Genomic DNA, 8,692 nt, shown 5'->3' on the forward strand with positions numbered 1-8,692 from the left:
CCATGTCTGCCCAGGATCCAACCCAGCGAAACCCTGGGCCGCCAAAGTGGAGCGCCAAACTTAACCCTTCCCCCATGGGGCGGCCCCCAGGCTTCCTTGTTTTTGATGACCTTGACAGTTTTAAGGAGTACTGGTCAGGTATTTTGTAAAAGGTCTTTCAGTTGGGATTTGTGTGATGTTTTTCTCATGATTACGTTGGAATTATGGGTTTTGAGGAGGAAGACCCCAGAGGTAAAGTGCCAGTTTCATCACATCATATCATTCTGTGTGTGTGTGTATGTTTACATACACAATATTGGCATTATACTGTGTAATTCGTATTATAATCTTTTTTTTTAAATTCTTTTTATTTCTTTTTTTTTGAGGAAGATTAACCCTAAGCTAACTGCTGGCCATCTTCCTCTTTTTGCTGAGGAAGACTGGCCCTGAGCTAACATCCATGCCCATCTTCCTCTACTTTGTATGTGGGACGCCTACCACAGCACGGCTTTTGCCAAGCGGTGCCATGTCCACACCCGAGATCCAAACCAGCAAAACTCGGGCCGCTGAACCGGAATGTGCGCACTTAACTGCAGCACCATCAGGCCAGCCCCTATAATCTTTTTTTTTTCTTAAAGTTAATGGCTCCTAAACTTCTCTGAGTCTTTATTCTTCTACGAGATTTTAAAAATTTCTTTATGAAATATTTTAGGCATACAGGAAGTTATAAAGAATACTGTAACAAACACTCACATTCTCACACAGCTTTATCAAATCTTAATATTTTCCCACATTGGCTTCAAATTCTCTTTTAAGGAAATTCATATTTCAGATAAATTTGAGCTTTTATATGCTCCTTCCTAATCTCATTCTTTTTTTTCCCTTGTTCTTCATCTCTGCATTTTTAAAAATAAATTTATTGACTCATATATATGTATTTCCGATGGGTGTGTACCTAGGAGTAGACCTGCCGAGTCGGAGGGCCTGTATATGTTCAGCTTTAGTAGATATTGCCAATATTTTTTCTGAAGGGATTGTAACAATTCACATTCCCACAACCGTATATGAGAGGTTGAGTTTCTCCACATCCTTGCCAACTCTTGATACTGTCAGTCTTTTTAATTTCAGCTATTCTAGTGTATATGTAATGTATCTCATTGTGGCTTTAGTTTGCATTTTCCTGATATCTAGTAAAGTTGAGCATCTTTTCATATGTCTATTGGTTATCTTCTTTTGTGACTTCCCTGATCAAGTCCTTGGCCTATTTTTCTATTTGGTTGTCTGTCTTTTTTTTTTTTTGTATCTTTTTGTAGGGGCTCTTTGTATATTCTGGATATGATTCTTTTGTTAGAGAAATCAATTGCAAATATCTTTTCCCACTCTGTAGCTTGCCTTTTTATTCTCTAAGTGATGTCTTTCAATGAACAGAAGTTCTTAACTTTAATACAATCAAATTTATCTGTTTGTTAATGCATTTTATGCTCTGTTTAAGAAATCTTTGCCTAACCCCAAGGTAATGAATATATTCTCTTATGCTATTGTCTGGAAGCTTTATTTTACCTTTTATAAATCATAGTGTGAGGTAGGAGTCAAGATTCACTTTTTTCCCACATGGTTATCCAATTGATCCAGCACTTTTTGTTGAAATCAGAGTACAATTTCCAAAAAGTTAAAAGCAAGATTCTTATAAGAATATAGAATGAACACATGTCAAAGATTTATTTAACTCGTTAATGAAGGAATAAGCAGGATGGTAAAGCATGTTCAATGATCATTTGAGGAAATTAGGTATTGTACTAGTCAGAGGTCTGTAGGGGGACATGTATATAGAGATAGAGAGATTTTATTATGTGGAGTTGGCTCACAGGATTATGGAGGCTGACAAGTCCTACAATCGGTAGCTGGTAAGCTGGAGACCCAGAAGAGCTAATGGTGTAGTTCCAGTCCCAGTGTGAAGGCCTGAGAACCGAGAGAGCTGACAATGTAGTTCCGGTCTGAAAGCCAGCAGGCGCGAGACCCAGGAAGAGCTGATGTTTCAGTTCAAGTCCAAAGGCAGGAAAGAAGACCAATCTCCTAGCTCAAAGGCAGTCAGTCAGAGAGAAATTCTCTCTTACTCAGCCTTTTTGTCCTATTCAGGCCTTCAACTGGTTGGATGAGACCCACTCACATTAGGGAGGGCAGTCTGCTTTACTCAGTCTGCTTATTCAAATGTTAATCTCATCCAGAAACATCCTTACAGACAGACCCACGATAATATTTGACCAAATGTTTGAGCATCCTGTGGCCTGGTCAAGTTGACACATAAAATTAACCCTCACGGGTATTTATAGGCATTTGGAAAAGGAATGTTAGAATAAGATTGGTAGGTTACATATAAAACTGGTTAATGTCTACAGGACAATAACACCATAACCTTTTCTACTCATCAGAAATCCTTTGCATCATTACCAGACAAAAATCTATAGGTTAACGTGTGACTTCACAGAGTTTTAGTCTTTAATCAATACTGGATAGATAGTAAGTAAAGCAAAAGTATGTTGCCTGGATAATTAATCTTTGGCTAACCCTGCTGCCTTTTCTTTGTAGCATTTCCAAGTTTTGGATGATTTTTGTTAACAAAACAGTTCTTTCCACCACTGTTCTTCAGTGTCTCCTTTTTCATAAAACAAGTGTTCATAATATGTGGGTTTGTTTCTGGACCCTCTGTTTTATGGATTTATTTGTCCATCCTTGCACCATTACCTCACTGTCTTAATTACTGTAATTTTGTAATAAGTCTTGATATTTGGTATTGCATATCCTCCAACTTTAAGACTGTAAGATTATATTAACTATTCTTGGTCCATTCCATTTCCATATAAATTTTAGGATCAGCTTGTCATTTTCGTACACACACATACACACACACACACGAATCTACCCTCTAGGATTTTCGTTGGGATTGCATTAAATCTACAGACCAAACATTTAGGTTGTTTCTATTTTTTTGCTGTTACAAATAATGTTAAGATTCCTTTATTTAGTAAAGGAGTTGTAGAACTTTATAGGAATCTTTTCACTTTGGGCCCAAAGGAGAAAGAATAAGCTGGTGACTCTAAGCACACTGATCTTTTAGAACAAAACACTGAGGGAGATTTTATTTTTCTAAGTAGAATTTCTGGATCAACAAGTAGAATATATATTTTAAGGCATTTTAATGGTTTTAACTTTATACATGCTGAGTTTGAGGTCCAAGAATGATATTCAGGTAGAGAAAGCTAGCAGGTTATTGGATATATGGGTTTAAGGCTGAGGAGAGCAGTCTGAACTAAAGATATAGATTTGGAACCTATTGACATATACACATAGCAAATGTCTGTGGGCAAGGTTTAGAGTTTGTGGAGGAAGAAAAACAGAGGCTGTACACAGAGAATCATGGCTCTACTTCACATCTATATTAAATAGTTTGTGGAGGAAAATGAGCCTGAGGAACAGTAGATTAAGAAGGAAGGGGGACGGGCTGGCCTGTTGGCGCAGCGGTTAAGTGCGCACGTTCTGCTTTGGAGGCCCAGGCTTTGCTGGTTGGGATCCTGGGTGTGGACGTGGCACTGCCTGGCAGGCAATGCTGTGGTAGGCATCCCACATATAAAGTAGAGGAAAATGGGCGTGGATGTTATCTCATGGCCAGTCTTCCTCAGCAAAAAGAGGAGGATTGGCAGAAGATGTTGGCTCAGGGCTGATCTTCCTCAAGGAAAAAAAAAGAAAGAAGGAAGGAGGCCCTAGCTCTTATGTGTATTATGTGTTGCAGGAGGGTAGGTCTTGGACTGTGCCAGAGAGCTCCTCATGGTGCCTTGACCACTGGGCAAGACTATGTCAGTCCTGAGTTTCTTCTCCCTACCACCCTTCCACTTCCCCCCAACCCCCCCCACACACACCTTGTTCCCAGATCTTTGTGTGTTTTGGCTCTTGGAATTGTTACCAAACCAAAGTTAGGTTGCTTCCTAGCAAGTTAAAATTACACTCTCTACCAGAAGTAGTTGTCACACAAAGTAAAGTGTATTTGCAACAAATAGGAGACCACATGGAATCATTTCCAAAGGCATGGCAGGGACCTTTCATTTCAGATGGCAAATGAATATTCAAAAGGGAGAGGTGGGCATTCACTTGGGCAAGCTCAGTTGGCACCTCTCAGCTCATCTGTGCTGCTTTGCCGTGGGGCTCAGTCTGGTTCAGGGTGGTTGGTGATTGCATTCCTTAACATAACAAAAAGAAAAAAACAACTTGGAGAGACAATTAAATGCTTCTGAAACCTCCCTTGAGTTTCTTGGGGTAATTAGTCAGTGACAGAATCAGTACCTCTTGTTCTCTTTTTGCCAGTTGGGGTTAACTGTCTCCAGGTATCTGGGTTTGCCCGTCTGTCCAGGTTTGATACCAAACCTCTTAATCTCAATTTCGTGTGCCCAATGTGCAGCAAGCCAAACAATGAGACATCGGTGCCTGGAGATGGAGAAAGGCCCCATTCAAGTTGGCCAAGATAAGAAGGTTGGAGCATGGGTTCACTCAAATCTGCCTTAACCAGACCAAAAAGCAGGGTGGTTTATAGAGCTCAGGGGCTTGGCAGGAGGAGCTTTGGCGAAATAAAGGGGTCACTCCCAGTAAACCCCTGGGCAGTCTGCAATGGCTGCTAGGTGCCTGCCATCTGGTGATCGCAGCCTCCCCAAAGGTGTTCTCTTTCTTCCGCAAAACAAACTCACAAATCCCAAGTCACCCCTCAAGTTAAACAAGAAGACAACAAATTGACAAGATTCATAACAAGGTCAAAAGGCAATCATGTTCTTATTGAATATCTATAGTAATCCTCTGGTACCCACCTTCAGTTTCACAAAGATGGGAATTGAATTTGGACTTTCCTTTAGGATTTCTCCTACCATACCCTGTCTTGTCAGCATTCTACACTGTGGATTAGCCTTCAGCTTCTCCTGACAGTCATACCCTCTCCTTCTTTCTATATTGCTATTGTGGGGGATCAGAATTGGCTACCTCAAAATGTGTCTCTTTGGCTTGATTTATTTTTTTTTAAAGATTTTATTTTTCCTTTTTCTCCCAAAGCCCCCCAGTACATAGTTGTGTATTTTTAGTTGTGGGTCCTTCTAGTTGTGGCATGTGGGACGCTGCCTCAGCATGGCTTGAGGAGCGGTGCCATGTCCACGCCCAGGATCCGAAGTGGCGAAACCCTGGGTCTCCAAAGCAGAGAGCTTGAACTTAACCACTTGGCCAGGGCAACCAGGGGCTGGCCTCTGGCTTGATTATTTTTAATAACAAAAGACTCTGAAAGAAACTTTGACCTTCCCTCTAACTGCCTAAAAGAATTTAAGATAAAAGGCCTGTCCCCAGGACAAGCCATCACCATAGATAACTCTGGGTATTGGTAGACTGTGAGGGTCCTTGGTAAGCCCATTCTTATCTACCAAACATTTGCTTTTCCATCTCCATGTGAATTACCTTCCTCCACTTTGAAGCCCCAAACCACTACCTCCAACATCCTCCTTTGTCTTTAGCTGAAGATGATATTTAAAGTGACAGCTTCAGCCATTCTGGCTAGTTACCCAGTTTTCCTGGGTTTCTCCCATGTATACATGTTATGAAGCTTTGTCTGATTTTCTCCTGTTATTCTGTCTCATGTGAATTTACTTAATAGCCCAGCCAGAAGGACCTAGAGATGGTAGAGGAATTCTCTTCCTCCCTTACACCAGGTTCAATTTTTGTCAAAGTCCCAGGAGCCTTTGGCTTACATCTCAAAAGACAGGTGTTTTATATAGTTTATTTGCAGCTTGTTCCTTTAGAGTAGGAGAGATTGTGTAAACTCTTGTCTATGCACAGAGCCCACTCAAATAGCCTTCTTGTTTTTGTAGATAGAATCTCAGTGATGAAACAAACTTTTCCTGTTCCAGTTGAAACTGAGATATTAGTTGTGGTCACCAATTCTTTTGAGATTAAATAAAATTGCATCTAGCTGTTTTCCCCACATTCAGTGGGAAGTCTAGTGCCAATCTAGAGCCTTCTGTGAATTCTAGAATTATGGAGGAACTTGATTGCTTGTGACTATTCTTGGCCTTCAGTCCCTGACCCTTGCTGAATTTGCGGTTCACTGGGTTTTCACCACCCTCAGCTGTTCTTTCTTTTGTTTTTTCTAACCTAGGTATGAAATTTTTTTTTTCTTTTGAGGAAGATTTGTCCTGAGTTAACATCTGCTACCAATCCTCCTCTTTTTGTTGAGGAAGGCTGGCCCTGAGCTAACATCCGTGCCCATCTTCCTCCACTTTATATGTGGGACGCCTACCACAGCATGGCTTGAGAAGCAGTGCCATGTCTGCACCTGGGATCCGAACTAGCGAACCCCGGGCCGCCAAAGCAGAACCTGTGCACTTAATTGCTGCGCCACTGGGCAGGCCTCTGGAATTCTTTATTTCCTCCCAAAACCTCTCACAGTAGGCATTTGTGAGTGGCAGTCTTTACTGAAGCTTTGGGGGTAATGTAAGGGGTAGAAATGTATCTACACAAAAAACTTAAAATTGAATATTTGGAGATCCCAGTTCCTTAAATATTCTTTCAACCATTCCATGATATTTTTTTGATTCTCATGATGACCACCCACATGAGGACCAAGCAATTTCTCCACACCCATCTCCTGTAGCAGTTTATATTTGCATATCCAAAGGCTCATTATAGAAGACAAAACTCTCAAAGAAAACCTCGTTATGGGTTCCTAGGCCTTCTAACCCCAGTTCTGAAGGGATGTGTCCTTTTTTGATAAGGAAAATAAATTAGCAGATCATTGTGATGAGGATTTTAGGCTGGTTAATTTTAAAAAACTGCAGATGAGAAGGAGGCTCTGAGGACTGGAATTTGCTTGCTCTTTGAGAGATATTTGCATTTGTGAAGGAAGAGGGGATGACCTTGTAGGGACCTGAAATTGGCCACACCAGGATGTGTCTCTTTGGCATAGGGATTGTTTTGGGCTGATTGCTTTCCATAAACTGGGACAGGGAAGGAGGCTCTGGGGAATGGAACTTGCCCTTGTTGGGACACATTTACATTTGTAAGGTAAATCTCTATCTGTAAAAGGTGCCTCCCTCTCTGTACCAGGAAGAAGAAGAGAGATGACCTTATCCCTAGAAACTCTTAATGGTGAAGGCAAGAACTTAAGTTGGTTGCTCTCTGGCCATCTCATGTAACTGATTTAGGGTGGTGGCTTCTGACCTTTACTTAATCCGATTTGATTCTTGTCTAAAAGTCATGGGATCACCCAACGACCAGACCCCACCTGCACTGATACCATTTTAACTTTTTTTCATGTTCTTTTCTTTGTCTTGTAAAGAAATGACTCACATACCCATGCCTTATAAAATTAACCCTAGCCCTCAACTCGGGGCAGCAGCAGGAGCTCTGACTGCCCGTGGGTCCTGTCCCCACTCACCACCTCTGCCTGCCCATGGGTCCTGTCCCCATGACAGAGTGGGCAGCAGCAGCGGCGGCAGCAGAAGCTCTGACTGCCCATGGGTCCTGTCCCCATGCTATTCTATTCTCTAAATAAAAGAGCACTACTGCCAGATCTTAAGACTCTAAGAAATCTTTCTTTCGACTCCTCGGCTGACCAACCCCGCATCATTTTGAGCATTATTTCCTGTTTTAAAACAAGTTACTTTAAGATCCGGTGCCTCTTTTCCCAGAAGATGGGCTACATATTGCAATAATGAGAAAGAGCATTTAATATTTACAAATTAGTTGTTGAAAGTCCTTTGTTTTGTGATAATGTTTGCTTGCTTTTTATCTTTCTGTTAAAGAATAGTGTCTCAAATGATGAGGGAGAATTATAAGTGCATCTCACTAAGGAAACCTCAATTTTGCCTCGGGAGAAGTTGTAAAAGGCATGAGAACACCTGACATCTGCCCTGCTCTTCCCCACTCCCATTTGGAATTACAGGCCACTTTCCTGCAGGGACCAGGCTGCAAGCATACTCTTTTGGAGATCATTTGTCTCCAAATCCCAGGAAACACCAATTTAGGACCTAGAATGATTTTGGGAATTAAAGAATCCCTTTGTGTTCCCTGGTACTCCCAGCTGCAAAAATATGTTTGATTGTAGCAGCTGAAGAAATATGTCCAAAGAAAATAAATTCATGTAAGACTGCTTGCCTTTTGTTGAGAACACTTGCTTGGAGAGTTGAGGACAATGGAGTTTAAGGGTAAATGAAAATTATTTTCTCCACTTAAAAGGGGTAAAAAGACCATTTACCCTCTCATCTTTTCTTGGAGTGTTTTCTTGGAGACATAGTAAATCTGACTCCTTACTCTAACCTTTGGAATAAAGATAAATCTCTCTAGAGATTAAGCCTAGACTCTGGTTTTTATGATGTAGAGATATCTCCAAGGTCGTGGGCCAAACAGCCTCTAGATATGTAAACAAGGGCCTCTTTGGAAATGTACAGGGGATTATCAAGAGGTGCAGCCCTTGGGGCCAGCCCTTAGCGGTTAAGTTTGAACATTAGGCTCTGGCAGCCTGTGGCTCGGCGGTTCAGATCCTGGGTGCAGACATGGCACTGCTTGGCAAGCCATGCTGTGGTAGGCATCCCACATATAAAGTGGAGGAAGATGGGCACAGATGTTAGCTCAGGGCCAGCCTTCCTCAGCAAAAAGAGGAGGATTGGCAGCAGATGTTAGCTCAGGGCTAATC

Source organism: Equus quagga, chromosome 1, assembly GCF_021613505.1.
Source record: "Equus quagga isolate Etosha38 chromosome 1, UCLA_HA_Equagga_1.0, whole genome shotgun sequence".
Classification (NCBI taxonomy): Eukaryota; Metazoa; Chordata; class Mammalia; order Perissodactyla; family Equidae; genus Equus; species Equus quagga.